Source organism: Schistocerca serialis, chromosome 8 (genome assembly GCF_023864345.2).
Source record: "Schistocerca serialis cubense isolate TAMUIC-IGC-003099 chromosome 8, iqSchSeri2.2, whole genome shotgun sequence".
NCBI lineage: Eukaryota > Metazoa > Arthropoda > Insecta > Orthoptera > Acrididae > Schistocerca > Schistocerca serialis.
In genome coordinates this window covers 258,214,686-258,232,017 of record NC_064645.1, presented here as the reverse complement: position 1 = coordinate 258,232,017, position 17,332 = coordinate 258,214,686, and the positions used below count along the sequence as shown (strand labels likewise).

Sequence of the window (17,332 nt, the reverse complement as noted above, 5' to 3'; positions counted from 1 at the left end):
CATAGTCCGTCAACTGCACATACGGTTCACGTCCACGCTGTCGCGGCATGCTACCAGTGTTAAAGACTGCGATGGAGCTCCGTATGCCACGGCAAACGGGCTGACACTGACGGCGGCGGTGCACAAATGCTGCGCAGCTAGCGCCATTCGACGGCCAACACCGCGGTTCCTGGTGTGTCCGCTGTGCCGTGCGTGTGATCATTGCTTGTACAGCCCTCTCGCAGTGTCCTGAGCAAGTATGGTGGGTTTGACACACCGGTGTCAATGTGTTCTTTTTTACATTTCCAGGAGTGTATGATACTGCGTGAAGAGTTTGAAAGAGCACTGGAAGACCTAAGTCCAAACAAGGCTCCGGGAGTAGATAGCATTCCATTAGAACTATTGATAGCCTTGGGACAGCCAGCCCTGACAAAATTCTACCATCTGGAGAGCAAGATGTGTGAGACAGCCGAAATGCCTTCAGACTTCATGAAAAATATAATATTCCAAACCCAAAGAAAGCAGGTGTTGACAGATGTGAAAATTACCGAACTATCGGTTTAATAAGTCACAACTGCAAAATACTAACGTGAATTCTTTACAGTCGAATGGAGAAACTGGTAGAAGCCGACATCCGGGAAGATCACTTTGGTTTCCGTAGAAATGTTGGAACACGTGAGGCAATACTGACCCTACGACTTATCTTAGAAAATAGATTAAGGAAAGGTAAACCTACGTTTCTAGCATTTGTAGACTCAGAGAAAGCTTCTGACAATGTTGACTGGAATACTCTCTTTCAAATTCTGAAGGTGGCAGGGGTAAAATACAGGGAGCGTAAAGCTATTTTAAATTTGTACAGACACCAGATGGCAGTTATAAGAGTCGAGGGGCATGAAAGGGAAGCAGTGGTTGGGAAGGAAGTGAGACAGGGTTGTAGCCTCTCCCCGATGTTATTTAATCTGTATATTGAGCAAGCAGTATAGGAAACAAAAGAAAAATTCGGAGTAAGAATGAAAATCCGTGGAGAAGAAATAAAAACTTTGAGGTTTGCCGATGACATTGTAATTCTGTCAGAGACAGCCAAGGACCTGTAAGAGCAGCTGAACGGAATGGACAGTGTCTTGAAAGGAGGATATAAGATGAACATCAACAAAAGCAAAACGAGGATAATGGAATGTAGTCAATTTCAGTCGGGTGACGCTGAGGGAATTAGATTAGGAAAAGAGACACTTAAAGTAGTAAAGGAGCTTTGCTATTTGGGGAGCAAAATAACTGATGATGGTCGAAGTAGAGAGGATATAAAATGTAGACTGGCGATGGCAAGGAAAGCGTTTCTGAAGAAGAGAAATTTGTTAACATCGAGTACTGATTTAAGTGTCAGGAAGTCGTTTCTGTAAGTATTTGTATGGAGTGTAGCCATGTATGGAAGTGAAACGTGGAAGATAAATAGTTTAGACAAAATGAGAATATAAGCTTTCGAAATATGGTGCTACAGAAGAATGCTGAAGGGTAGATCACATACCTAATGAGGAGGTATTGAATAGAACTGGGGAGAAGAGGAGTTTGTGGCACAACTTGACTAGAAGAAGGGATCGGTTGGTAGGACATATTCTGAGGCATGAAGGGATCACCAATTTAGTATTGGAGGGCAGCGCGGAGGGTAAAATCGTAGAGGGAGAGCAAGAGATGAATACACTAAACAGATTCAGAAGAATTTAGGTTGCAATAGGTACTGGAAGATGACGAAGCCTGCACAGGATAGAGTAGCATGGAGAGTTGCATCAAACCAGCCTCTGGACTGAAGACCACAACAAACACATGCCTCCAGGCTCTAGGCTCACGCATAAAGCACAAATGAAAAATAATGTCATCTAATATTCCTATTTCGAAACCAAGAATATGGATTTTCTATCCATGTTTTACCGTATTAGAAGTTCACTGCCACGCCACGAAGAACGCTACTGTCGTTCTTTGCTTCCGTTCTGTAACATGGCCAGTGCACTCCTTAGATTTTGGTATGCTGTAGGAAACGTCCAAAGACGGCTGACTAAAAATCAGAAGTGCGTCTGGTATTAGGCTAAGATCTGAAGGAGTCACGCGATGTACCTCAATCGTTGTTTCTGGGGCGCCACATTAGGTTCCGGTTCATCATATTTTGGTTATTTTCGTATTATAACTTGCGTGTTATGACAGTTTGCCGTTTTAAGGCAAAGGCGCAATGAAAATTTATCATTCTAGGTGCGATTGGTTGTAATTAAATGACAGTTAATGACACATCGTCTGCAAAAGTAGTAAGAAAATTTACAATGAACTGTTTTCCAAGAACCACTATGTGTATGAGCGTTAGCCGGTCGTGCGGAGTTATAGCAAGTTTGTTCGAACCTGCATATACGCTGATTGTTTTTTCATCTTTGCGTTTGTAACACATTCTGAAAATTCATTATTCATTTAAAAGTAGCATGTTCTGCAATATTCGATGTTATATATGTAAAACAGTGTTGTTCTCTCACTAACGAGTTTCCTCCATTTTGAGACTTCAGTCCGATTAATAAACAAAAGATGGGATTGCTGCCAGTGACACAACCAACAATGATATTTATTTTCCTTGTCACAAATATCTGATAGTTTTTTCATAATCAGTTTTCTCCGAATAAGTTGGCATTTCCGAGGTTGGTTAGGCAGGAACCTAAGAATAGTACAGGTTAAACTTGCGACTTTCGGAGGTGTGTTAAGCAGGAACCTAAGAGCACAACTTAAACTGCTGCAAATGAATCGAGCAGCATTCATACCTATAGACTTGCTTGTAACAAAGCTACGATCGAATCCTTAACAACGATTTCGAAAATTTTCGGTTAAGACAAAGATTGCACCACACGAGCGAGGGAGATGTCACGTGACCGCTAGGCCCCTTGATTGCACTGCTTGCACCAGACCCAACACATGAAATGGTCCTTCCGAATGACAATTTTTACGAATTTCATACATTCTGGCTCTCTAAAGCGAATTACTTTGGCACTCAACGTTGACTTTAATTTTATTAATAATGATTCTGTTTAAAATCAATGGAGAAAATCTCTACAGGGCGTGGAACATATGCTTACAATGCCTAGGAGCGGTAGAAATAAGTAACACCCAAACTAATATCTGTAAGATCTTCAGAGTCTCTAGGATGCTGTCTGCTAGGTGTTAACGATATTGTAACTTTATTTTCTGTAAACCAGTATCTTGTAGATGTGAAATGATAAACAACTTAAAAAGAGTTCTCAAATTTTTATCATCTTTTTTTTTAAAGAATAATGACTATACTGTTAAATTTAATACTTTCTGGAACAGAGTGATATTTATGAAAGAATGAGTTACCTTCATTTTTATGCTAAGAATTAAATCAGGACAACAATGACCATTACTCCCAAGTCACACAGCAAACAGGCCTCTTCAGTCTAGATAAATCAGATTATTTACAGGAGTGTAATATATGGGAGGCTTTTTTAAAATTTTCTTTCAAACTTATTGGGAGTCCTCAGTTTCTTGTTTTATTTCTGATTTAAACATGTAGAAGACTTGCACCTAAGAACACATAATCTTATTCCGAAGCATGGACAAAGAGGAGAGATTTAAATGAGAACTATTTTTGTCTTTTTGTGATGGTGCAATCATACATCATTTGTAGTTCATTCTTGTTGTTAGCAACACGTACTACTACAGAATAAATACATTCCAACACTTTTGTAGAGGCCCCTACAAAAGTTTGGTAATCTACTTCGCACAACATTCACACTCCCCATTTCATCTGAATATATTAAGTTTTTTTATTAAGTACAGATCGGTTGTAAAGTATCTGACAAAAAATTCGAAGGTCTTGGGTTAGATCTTCGGTCATTCCTAGGATTTTTGTCGCTGATCACTATTTTCAGCATTGACAACGTTTGTTAATGTGAATAATGCTTCCATATAATGTGGTTCCGCATACTCTTAAAACTACTAACTGAATTCAGTGCTCGGATCAAGGCACGGCATATCACCACCTATGTCACAATGGGTAGTATATCACAGTGTGGTTTGAAACCAATCTTCATGTTGATGGCAGCTTTACCTTTTTTACCTACTTCATTACTCAGCTGCATTTCCGCATGTGATAATTCCACAAGATAACAAGGACTAAAATTTGCTAAATAATCCAGCACCTGGATCTTCAGAGCGGCGTTTCTAGTGGGGAAAAAATGCTGAACTGAGTTTCTTGTTTAATTTATATATACTCCTGGAAATGGAAAAAAGAACACATTGACACCGGTGTGTCAGACCCACCATACTTGCTCCGGACACTGCGAGAGGGCTGTACAAGCAATGATCACACGCACGGCACAGCGGACACACCAGGAACCGCGGTGTTGGCCGTCGAATGGCGCTAGCTGCGCAGCATTTGTGCACCGCTTCCGTCAGTGTCAGCTAGTTTGCCGTGGCATACGGAGCTCCATCGCAGTCTTTAACACTGGTAGCATGCCGCGACAGCGTGGACGTGAACCGTATGTGCAGTTGACGGACTTTGAGCGAGGGCGTATAGTGGGCATGCGGGAGGCCGGGTGGACGTACCGCCGAATTGCTCAACACGTGAGGCGTGAGGTCTCCACAAGTACATCGATGTTGTCGCCAGTGGTCGGCGGAAGGTGCACGTGCCCGTCGACCTGGGACCGGACCGCAGCGACGCACGAATGCACGCCAAGACCGTAGGATCCTACGCAGTGCCGTAGGGGACCGCACCGCCACTTCCCACCAAATTAGGGACACTGTTGCTCCTGGGGTATCGGCGAGGACCATTCGCAACCGTCTCCATGAAGCTGGGCTACGGTCCCGCACACCGTTAGGCCGTCTTCCGCTCACGCCCCAACATCGTGCAGCCCGCCTCCAGTGGTGTCGCGACAGGCGTGAATGGAGGGACGAATGGAGACGTGTCGTCTTCAGCGATGAGAGTCGCTTCTGCCTTGGTGCCAATGATGGTTGTATGCGTGTTTGGCGCCGTGCAGGTGAGCGCCACAATCAGGACTGCATACGACCGAGGCACACAGGGCCAACACCCGGCATCATGATGTGGGGAGCGATCTCCTACACTGGCCGTACACCACTGGTGATCGTCGAGGGGACACTGAATAGTGCACGGTACATCCAAACGGTCATCGAACCCATCGTTCTACCATTCCTAGACCGGCAAGGGAACTTGCTGTTCCAAGAGGACAATGCACGTCCGCATGTATCCCGTGCCACCCAACGTGCTCTAGAAGGTGTAAGTCAACTACCCTGTCCAGCAAGATCTCCGGATCTGTCCCCCATTGAGCATGTTTGCGACTGGATGAAGCGTCGTCTCACGCGGTCTGCACGTCCAGCACGAACGCTGGTCCAACTGAGGCGCCAGGTGGAAATGGCATGGCAAGCCGTTCCACAGGACTACATCCAGCATCTCTACGATCGTCTCCATGGGAGAATAGCAGCCTGCATTGCTGCGAAAGGTGGATATACACTGTACCAGTGCCGACATTGTGCATGCTCTGTTGCCTGTGTCTATGTGCCTGTGGTTCTGTCAGTGTGATCATGTGATGTATCTGACCCCAGGAATGTGTCAATAAAGTTTCCCCTTCCTGGGACAACGAATTCACGGTGTTCTTATTTCAATTTCCAGGAGTGTATTTCACCTTGTTATTCAGGTGGAACCCAGCGAATCTAGCACACAGTCTGTACATTTAGTGTAAGGATGGTGTTAAGGGTGCACTAATTGCAAGTCAGTACCCTATGGCTGGCAAACGGGTCCGTGCAGTAGTTGAGACACTATAGCTATGGTTGGAAAGATCGTGGTTCAGATCCCAGGCCAACACGATTTCAAGAAATATTTTGGCTCCGTTCGAGTAGTTCTTCGCTGACAGCACTAAAGTGACAAGAAATCCAAAGCAAGTACATCAGTTTTTCCAGAATTTGTATGCTTTAATTTCATTATATTTAGAGACATAATGTTCATAATTAAAATATGAATAAGGTAACTCACCAGAAATTTGTGTACAGCCTCGGAAGATATTAATTGATCTCACTCATGATGATGCGCAAACCTCCGTCTCCTGCAAACAAGAGAGTTGCACAATTACGCAATGCCAATTATTACGGAAGCAACTGGACACTAACTGAGCATTAACAAGCTATAACAACGCTTTCTACACAGTGAAACACGTCATTAACGCATGCACTGCAAAAAGTAAGTAACAGATAACCATCGAAACCTATTTTCGATTACAAAAATTGATACAATGCGCGTCAGCAAGAATAATGAAACAGATTCAATTTAAAAATGAATATTTTCCTTTAATTTAAATTTTTACTTCTGCAATCTGTATTCAGAAGGATGTAGGTTGCATTAGGTACTGGGAGATGAAAAAGCTTGCACAGGATAGAGTAGCATGGAGAGCTGCATCAAACCAGTCTCAGGACTGAAGACCACAACAACAACAACAACAACAACAATCTGTATTTATTTATATTCAAGATGTGTTTCGCCTTTTATGTTAACGCTGCTTCAGTGCATTGAATCAGGAATAATACAGTTTCACAGAGTTCACGTCAGAATTTTTAAATTAACAAATTAATACTCGAAGTTATTCGTTGTTCCGGTGGAAATCTACATTTCCTCTTATCTGGTTATGTGGTCATAGGTTAGAAACGCAATATCGACAACTTTTTTGTTTATTTTACAGTTTTCATATTTTGTAAAGTAACTACTATGGAACATGGAACATCACTTCTCAACAGTCAAGAATTGCAGATTTTTTTTTACCGAGAACTGTGAGCGATTACTGTTATGTTAGTTCACATGGTCACTCTTTCCTCATTTGTTTAAGTGAGTGTGGCCAACCAAACGACTGTTCTTTCCTGCTCTCTCTCTCTCTCTCTCTCTCTCTCTCTCTCTGTGTGTGTGTGTGTGTGTGTGTGTGTGTGTGTGTGTGTGTGTGTGTGTGTGAGTGTGTGTGTGTGTGTGTGTGTGTGTGTGTGTGTGTGTGTGAGAGAGAGAGAGAGAGAGAGAGAGAGAGAGAGAGAGAGAGAGAGAGAGAGAGGGGGGGGGGGGAGGGAGAGAGAGAGAGAGAGAGAGAGAGAGAGAGAACTTGCGTTTGTGGCTAGGACGGCAGATAGGTAGTTGAATGTGGTTATAAAACCTGAAACACAGATTTCGGCCCAACAGACGAATAAGTGTCAGTGTAAGTAATAATTCATTAAAGCAAGGATTATGCTGAAGACAGGTTTTTAATTTACAAGTATTGCACCTAAAAACAAAATTCTATTACTTGAGATTAAATCCACTGAAGAAGCCTTAATCTAGAAAGGCAAAACGCATATGGAACATTAATAAATGTAGAATGCTGTAAGGAAAAAATGGCGTTTCAATTTAAAAACGGAATATTTATATGCTTGCTGGGGGGAAATGGTCACACCAGCAAAAGTGTTAATTTAAAAATCATTGCAGACGACTATCTGCTGATAAAACAAAACAAAAAAAAAACGCATGTACCATTAAAGTAGAAAACCAAGTACAAAATCTGGAACAAAGACATAAAAGAACACATAGATGACGGCACAACGGTATATAGCCACTTACTCATTGGAGCCAACATTGAGTTGAATTCGTGTAGAGGAACCGTAAACATGCCTGACGCACAATCACGGCCGGTGCATTTGTGGTTTTGAGTGTTAATAACATTGCTCCACTGTTTCTGCGGTATTTCGAAGAACTCTGCTAGAAAGTAAATACGACAACAACGAACGAACAAAAAAGCAAACTCGGTTTCGAAATGGCAAAGACCGAAAACAAACGACGTTGACGCCAATGTGGTCTGTGTATCGATATTGGCCCAACGTCCTTCGATGTTTGGTCGAGATACCGACAAGCAACGGTGTCGTACCAACACTGGAGCCAACGTTGGTTCCAGCGCTATTTCACCGATCTACACATTGGACGAGCCAGTCTAAGTGAAAGTAACAATGAAGAAACGCCGCAGACAATCCAAGAAAATTAACAGTTTCAACTCTGCAAGGTAACTCTACAACTTTCATCAGCCTTTTGCGCAGAATAAAGTCTGTCCTGCACAATTTGAACACCTCAATCCCTAGATTATGCCAGAATGCCTTTTTCTGTCCCTTAGCTTAATCCATCACGTCACCTCGAGGAAAAAGTTTGACCAACGACGCATCGTCAGAGTCTTACAAGGAAAGAGGAAAGATGGAAGCACAGGAAAACCCATCTACTCTGAAATGTGAGTTTTATGGCCCACGTTGTCGAGCCAACACTAGAGTGATACGAAAGAAGAGACACTAAAATCTGGAAGCAATAGCATCATTCGTACAATTTCTAACATTTAATAGGAACAAAAATGACTTCTACTACTCATGAACATACCTTGACTACAGCAGAGAATAATGACAATTGTGATGTCATAAAAACATTCGACCATATCTCTTATGATTTCGAGGTACTGGACAAACAAATCAGAGCAATTTTAAAAACAAACTGAATTTTTCACACACACACACACACACACACACACACACACACACACACACACACACGAGTATTGCCCTGCTTCTTAGTCACAATAACACTTATCATGACCGCGGTATCCATGGGTTATCTACTGCTTAATTTGACGCAATTGCTTAAAAGTTAATCGACGGAATAAATGTCACTAAAATACAAAAAAGCAAGGGACAAGGTCGTCTTAGTACATGAAACAGTTCGGAAAACACCATTTCTAAGCTCTAGTACTAGTAACATCAAGGCCCGGCATCACTTAAATTACCGACCCGGACAAAGGCTTCGCGAACACACGACATCTGGACGAAATCGGATTATTTTCTCCGATCCAAACAGTGTATCGAACATAATAATATCACATCTGCGTCTCGGACATGTGGAGTGAACGTACGGTTGCACGATAGGCGACTCAGTTCTCGACACTTCATGCACTATCAATAACAGCAGGAACGGATCTCGACTTTTATTCATGGTAGAGCGTTCGACGTGAGAACATTGGGAGTCGCCATATTGGATTCATTAGTTGATAGTTTTCGTATCATAACTTTCGTGTTATGAAAGTATGCCTTTCAAGGCAACGGTACATGTAAAATTTTTAAAAATACGTCGTTGCTGCCATGATTTGTTATAATTGAGCGTCACATAATGACATATGGCCGGTTAAAGTTTTCAAGAAATCTAAGTTACACCATGAAGTCTGAGGTTTCGACACGTTGTTTCGGTGTAGTGTTATTAGTGAGGAGTTATGAAGGCAACGTAGCCGTTTCTAATTTTTTCTTCAAGTTCACTTTTCTACAGGTTCTGGGACTTCCTTATTAATTTAGTACAAGTGTGTTCTGTAATACTTTATGTCACATACACGTAAGAGTGTTCTCTAAGGAGTGAGCTATTGGCAATAACTTACAAATTAAGCATGGGACACGCAAATGGGGGTAAATGTTTAAAACATATTGATCGTCTAGTAAAACGAACTACTACTCGCAATAAAAACCATAAAAAGGGTTAACTTTTGCATAGCAATTAAAAGGTAACTTAATCGCAGCTATCTATATAGTATAAAAGAAAATTTAAGAGCTAGTTCTTTTAGGACCTTCTTTGCCAAACAAGCATGTCTTCTATTAAAGTCCATCTTTAACCATCAATACGACGTTTTTCGTCATTTTATTACAACAGAATGTACTACCGACACATTTTCGAGAGATACTCAACGTGCTGATGATTTGTAACAGTATATATTCATAAAACATAAGTTAGATGAGATGCCACTTTAAATTCATCTCCTAGAATGGCTATCCACCGTTTTTAATTACAGACCAACTCCAGAAACTCGTTTTCTGAGTTTTTTAAAAACCTACTTACGTTGCTGAGAAACGTTAATGAATAATATCGAACATTTCTGTTAAATAGAATCAATACTGGCGGGCTTCAGCTCGCTTTTTGCTTGTAAATCGGAAAGTCGTCTCACACTGGGAGTTGACGAAGGTGTATGGGGAAAACAGCATAACTTTTCAGTGAGTCTCGGATTTAATTCTTGCCAATATTTTAATCTCTCTCTTATCCCCAGCCCAGTCAAAACGAATGCAGAACTTTAACTTCGAGGATAACATAGGTTACAGTAAAGAAAAAACGTGACCTCCAGTTCTAATTGAAAAGAAGTTCATTGTTTTGAACGACTTGTTAATCACCTCTTGGGAACCTAACGATAACGAAAGTCGGTAGACAGCTCTTTTTGTCTTAGATACAGCGTATGACGCAAGAATGACGTCACGTATGTATGAAGACTTGTGAGCCGAGTGTTATGAACTGAGTGTTATCCTCTGCCGGGCGGGCGGCGGCGCGGGGCTGCGATCGTGATTGTCACAGGGATGGAAAATACGTATATGGTAGAGCGTCTGACCGTGCTTGCCGATGGTTTTTTAATATACACACATCAAAAAAAGTTTTGCATCACCTCGGTTCCGAGAGTTCTGGAACTTGTACAGAACACTGGAATAGAGATCAACATAAACATCATTTCCACCCTTTTTATTGCTCATGAAAACCACACATTGCATGTTGTACCACCATACAGTTAGACCTTGAGAGGTGGTGGTCCAGATTGCTGTACACACCGGTACCTCTAATACCCAGTAGCACGCCATCATGCATTGGTGCATGCCTGTATTCGTCATGTATTCGCAAGTTCATCAAGGCACTGTTGGTCCTAATTGTCCCATTCCTCAACGGCGATTTGGCATAGAACACTCAGAATGGTTAGTGGGTCATGTCGTCCATAAACAGACCTTTTCAATCTATCCCAGGCATGTTCGGTAGGGTTCATGTCTGGAGAACATGCTGGCCACTATAGTCGAGCGATGTCGTTATCCTGAAGGAAGTCATTCACAAGATGTGCACGATTGGGGCTCGAATTGTCGTCCATGAATACGAATGCCTCAACAATATGCTGCCGATATTGTTGCACTATCGGTCGGAGGATGGCGTTCATGTATCGTATAACCGTTACGGCGCCTTCCATGACTACCAGCGGTGTATGTCGGCCCCACATAATGCCACCCCAAAACTGCAGGGTACCTCCACCTTGCTGCATTCGCTGGACAGTGTGTCTAAGGTGTTCAGCCTGCCTGACCGGGTCGCCTCCAAACACGTCTTCGACGATTGTCTGGTCAGAGGCATATGCGACACTCACCGGTGGAGAGAACGTGATTCCAGGCCTGAGCGGTCCATTCGGCATGTTGGGCCCATCTGTACCACGCTGCATGGTGTCGTGGTTGCGAAGATGGACCTCGCCTTGGACGTCGGGAGTGAAGTTGCGCATCTTGCAGCCTATTGCTCACAGTTTGAGTGTTTGAGTCGTAACACGACGTCCTGTGGCTGCACGAAAAGCATTATTCAACATGGTGGCGTTGCTGTCGGGGATCCTCCGAGCCATAATCCGTAGGTAGCGGTCATCCACTGCGGCAGCAACCCTTGAGCGGCCTGAGCGAGGCATATAAGCGACAGTTCCTGTCTCTCTGTATCTCCTCCATGTCCGAACAACATTGCTTTGATTTACTCCGAGACGCCTGGACACTTCCATCGCTGAGAGCCCTTCCTGGCACAAAGTAAAAATGCGGACGCGATAGAACCGCGGTATTTACCGTCTGGGCATGGTTGAGCTACAGACAACACGAGCTGTGTAACTCCTTTCTGGTGGAATGACTGGAACTGATCGGCTGTCGGACCCCCTCCGTGTAACAGGCGCTGCTCATGCATGGTTGTTTACATCTTTGGGCGGATTTAGTGACATCTCTGAACAGTCAAAGGGACTGTGCCTGTGATACAATATCCACAGTCAACGTCTATCTTCAGGAGTTCTTCGAACTGGGGTGATGCAAAACTTTTTTGATGGGTGTAAAACGTACGAAACAACATACGCGCCAGTCCCTATTAAGTCACAGTTAACGAAGATTTATTATAATCTACTGATTTCCAAACAATGTGATTTCTTCAGACACAAAAGAGATCGTCGTTTACCCCGGACACTTTATACCCCCCCCCCCTACACACACACACACACACACACACACACACACACACACACACACACACACACACACACACACCGGGACGCCCACGGACGCCCTCAAAACCAGGACAAATCCGGGGACACGTACCAGCCCTATGACGGCACCTGTCGCGCCACTGCAGTAAAAAATGAAATGATCGTGTGGCATTTTTGGCCGGGAGGTCCCCGCCGGGTGTAAGTCTTATTTCAGATGAAGCTACATTGGGCGACTTGTGCGTCGGTAAATGATGAGATAATGATGAGGACAACACAACGTCCAGTCCCCGAGCGGAGAAAATCTCCAATCCGGCCGGTAATCGAACCCGCAACGGCTGCATGATAGGCAAGCCCGTAACCACTTAGCTAAGAAGGCGGACGCCATCGCAGTTTTAACTATGGGGGAACAAAACCACTCACGCAAGTTTTGCATCAGAACAACAGTGTGGTTCGGAGTGGTAACAAGTAACTCTAGGTAGTGTTTTTCGGTGTACGAATTAGCTTTGCAGTGTTGTATTTTGTTTGCAAGTAAGTAATATTTCTTCTAATTGCATCTTTAGTTGTTTTTGTACATATTGTAGGGTACAACAATTTCTATCACGCGTAATAACAATGGGAGCGATCAACTACCACAGTGCCGGCCGAAGTGGCCGAGCGGTTAAAGGCGCTGCAGTCTGGAACCGCAAGACCGCTACGGTCGCAGGTTCGAATCCTGCCTCGAGCATGGATGTTTGTGATGTCCTTAGGTTGGTTAGGTTTAACTAGTTCTAAGTTCTAGGGGACTGATGACCACAGCAGTTAAGTCCCATAGTGCTCAGAGACATTTTTGAACTACCACAGTGTTACGTTGGAGTGACACCGAACATAGCAGTTTAGGGTTGTAGCGGACAAAATAGATAGTATAAAAACTAATTTTTTATGTTTTCTTTTTTCTTTATCCGTCCCGACAGCTGAGAGGTCAGCGTGACGGATTGCCGTCCTACGGGCCCGGGTTCGAGTCCCGGCTGGGTCAGAGATTTTCTCCGCTCAGGGACTGGGTGTTGTTTTGTCTTCATCATCATGTCATCCCCATCCGGCGCGCAGGTCGCCCAATGTGGAGTCGAATCTACACTCCTGGAAATTGAAATAAGAACACCGTGAATTCATTGTCCCAGGAAGGGGAAACTTTATTGACACATTCCTGGGGTAAGATACATCACATGATCACACTGACAGAACCACAGGCACATAGACACAGGCAACAGAGCATGCACAATGTCGGCACAAGTACAGTGTATATCCACCTTTCGCAGCAATGCAGGCTGCTATTCTCCCATGGAGACGATCGTAGAGAAGCTGGATGTAGTCCTGTGGAACGGCTTGCCATGCCATTTCCACCTGGCGCCTCAGTTGGACCAGCGTTCGTGCTGGACGTGCAGACCGCGTGAGACGACGCTTCATCCAGTCCCAAACATGCTCAATGGGGGACAGATCCGGAGATCTTGGTGGCCAGGGTAGTTGACTTACACCTTCTAGAGCACGTTGGGTGGCACGGGATACATGCGGACGTGCATTGTCCTGTTGGAACAGCAAGTTCCCTTGCCGGTCTAGGAATGGTAGAACGATGGGTTCGATGACGGTTTGGATGTACCGTGCACTATTCAGTGTCCCCTCGACGATCACCAGTGGTGTACGGCCAGTGTAGGAGATCGCTCCCCACACCATGATGCCGGGTGTTGGCCCTGTGTGCCTCGGTCGTATGCAGTCCTGATTGTGGCGCTCACCTGCACGGCGCCAAACACTCATACGACCATCATTGGCACCAAGGCAGAAGCGACTCTCATCGCTGAAGACGACACGTCTCCATTCGTCCCTCCATTCACGCCTGTCGCGACACCACTGGAGGCGGGCTGCACGATGTTGGGGCGTGAGCGGAAGACGGCCTAACGGTGTGCGGGACCGTAGCCCAGCTTCATGGAGACGGTTGCGAATGGTCCTCGCCGATACCCCAGGAGCAACAGTGTCCCTAATTTGCTGGGAAGTGGCGGTGCGGTCCCCTACGGCACTGCGTAGCATCCTACGGTCTTGGCGTGCATCCGTGCGTCGCTGCGGTCCGATCCCAGGTCGACGGGCACGTGCACCTTCCGCCGACCACTGGCGACAACATCGATATACTGTGGAGACCTCACGCCCCACGTGTTGAGCAATTCGGCGGTACGTCCACCCGGCCTCCCGCATGCCCACTATACGCCCTCGCTCAAAGTCCGTCAACTGCACATACGGTTCACGTCCACGCTGTCGCGGCATGCTACCAGTGTTAAAGACTGCGATGGAGCTCCGTATTCCACGGCAAACTGGCTGACACTGACGGCGGCGGTGCACAAATGCTGCGCAGCTAGCGCCATTCGACGGCCAACACCGCGGTTCCTGGTGTGTCCGCTGTGCCGTGCGTGTGATCATTGCTTGTACAGCCCTCTCGCAGTGTCCGGAGCAAGTATGGTGGGTCTGACACACCGGTGTCAATGTGTTCTTTTTTCCATTTCCAGGAGTGTAGTAAGACCTGCGCCAAGGCGGCCGGACCTGCCCCGCAAGCGGCCTCCCCGCCAATGACGACAAACGCTCATGTCATTTCCATTTTTTCTTTAACGGACAAAGATCGAGAAGACACGACGTAAATGGGATGAAATTAACAAGAAGGATGCCGTAGAAAAGTCAGATTTCTTGTAATGACAATCAGGCGAGAGAGAGAGGAATGTTCGGTTCCGAGGAGTACATTAGGCAATAGACAAAACAAAGAGGTGGCCGTGAAATCTTTTTAAGGAATAGAAAATTTTCTCCCGAGAACAGTCAGTGATAAAAGGAAACGAAATGTTTCAAACTTTTTGAAAGTTTAGATGTCAGCTTATACCTTTTGAATAGAATGAATTCTTAAATCCAGTGTGCAAATATGCAGAGCAACTGGAGATGAAGCATCGGTTCAATAACATTGAAATGAAGGAGAGTAAAGACTTTTACTATGATTTTATGAAAAGACATGAAGATTTAAAGCGGAGGGCTGCTGAGTCCACGAATTTTCAGCGAGCCGCAGGTTTCAGCAAGGAATAAGCTGACTGATTTTTTGACAGCCATTTATGATCTACATAAAGTATTTGTAACAAAAATGGTTCTTTTTCCATACTATTATTTCATATCCTACACACTCCTCAAAAATTTAAATGAGTATGATTCAAAGAGTGGAAAATACAAAAAAGAAGAACTTATTCGAATTTCTTAATTCTACTTGATAACCCTGCAACGCTTCACAATTGCTGAATTTTCGTGGGAATGGGAATACGTCCTGGTCTGGGGGAATTGCGTCAGGACATAAACTTCGGCTTCTCGTTCTAACTTCACCTACTCTGGAAGTATGGAACTCAAAATTATAATAAATCCTGTAGAATGTGAATGAAAAAGATCTCGAAAATTTTTTGACTCATTTAATTCATTGTTTCGCATGATACTCTAATAAATATTTGGAGAGACATGACTATATATTATTTGTAAACAACAGTGTACAGGTTTATGTTAAAATTGACTGCGAGGAAGAAAACGCTGTCCTGTACAACTGTGCGGTTTAGTTTTCTTTTCACAGTCGACTTTAACTACGATAGCAGGGCATTCAAACTGCAACACAGATTACTTCTCCCATTGTGTACTGTTTCCCTGCATAGATAATTTAAAAATAAAAATTGTACACTCAACAATGTGCTGTCTTATTTTCTCCATCGCTGTCGGTTTTAACGGAAAATCTGTATATTCGCAAAGTTATATTTATGGTGTGTCGACTTATGACTAGAAAACTACTAAGCGATTTGAAGCGGCCGAAACTTTGTAACACTACCTGTTCGCAGATTAAAGTAGACTCCGTGCAAACAGGCCTCGGAGGGCATAACAGTATCGACCGACCGCCATGTTATCCTCAGACAATAGGCTTTACTGGTTGTGGATATGGAGGGGCACGTGGTCTCCCGGCCGTTGTCAGTTTTCATGACCGGTGTCGCTACTTCTCAATCAAACAGCTTCTCAATTGGTCTCAGATGGGCTGCGTGTGCATTCCGCTTGCCAACAACACTCGGGAGACCCCGACGGCCACCCATCCAAGTGCTAGCCAGGCCAGAAAGCAGTTAACTTCGGTGATCTGGCGGGAACCGGTGTTACCACTGCGACAAGGACGCTGGTTGCAGATTAAAATTACGGGAAATAATGCGACTGAAGCTACTCTCCTCACAGATGTATCTGTTGGAGATGTGGGTCTCATTCCCTGTATACCAGAGGCGGAAAAACATGCTTGTACCATGTGCCGCAAACCTCACCCCGTGACTATGTAAAGTAGGTGAGGAAAAAAATTTAAAAAATAAATAAACCATATACATAATTACTTCACATCATTTGTTTCACAGATATTCATTTCACTTAACAAATGTAATTGCAACAAAATATTTTTGCAGAAACATTATTTTTATACAAGTTAATTTGAAACATGACACTCCGAAAACCAGTACTCGAAGTGAATAACCTGGGACTGAACTTTATAAAAGACTTATTCAACTCTGATGGCATCTGCAACAGTTAGTTTGCATACAAAACTTCAAATCCGACCACGTTTTTCTTCTTTTTCTTGAGGTTTTGTCTCCCATCGGTACAGGGTCGTTATTGTTATGAACGGATTCGATATGGTTACTTTAAGGGTTCATCAGATACCCTTTCCTGTCTGACGGGAGGCGTGCTAAGGTAGTCTGTGCTGTTGCGGTTACCACTGAGTCCGGATGGCCTAATGGTAAGCGAATCTGCCTAGTAAGTAGAAGACCTGTGTTTAAATCTCAGTCCAGCACAAATTTTCAGCTTACCCCATTGATATCAATGCCCATTGGCAGCTAATCTTTAATTCCTTTGTGACTTGATTTATAGTGGCTGCAGGATGATGGCCACTGCTTCCGATATGTTCTCTATATTTTCCAACCATCTGCAGTTTTTATTGCACCCATTATTTCTCTAATAATCCTCCTTTCCAGTACCTCTGTGTTCATCTTTAGGCATTCGGATCCATATAAACATTCTGCTCGTACCACTGTGATGCAGTGTTTTAGTTTTGGTTTTTTCTCTAGATATACATTTCTTGTTGTAAATATTTTTGGTCAAACCATATGCTCTTTCCATTTTGTTAATTTTTACATCTATTGTAGATTTTTCTAGTCCATTCTGTCGTACAGTTTCCCCAAGATATTAACATTTAT

At 43.9% G+C, this 17,332-nt stretch overlaps 1 protein-coding gene across 2 annotated transcripts in view; it reads right to left on the bottom strand.

Annotated features, from left to right (window-relative positions):
• The window catches only part of LOC126416060 (ATP-binding cassette sub-family G member 1-like), an 884,121-nt gene that overhangs the window by 368,869 nt on the left and 497,920 nt on the right, over positions 1-17,332 (bottom strand). The window contains exons 4-5 of one of the 2 annotated variants that reach the window (XM_050083536.1): positions 6,011-6,080; positions 5,758-5,893 (exon numbers count right to left, since the gene is read on the bottom strand). The gene's annotated coding sequence lies outside the window, so the exon portion shown is untranslated. The remainder of the gene's footprint in view (positions 1-5,757; positions 5,894-6,010; positions 6,081-17,332) is intronic. The other variant, XM_050083535.1, reaches the window with a different exon arrangement.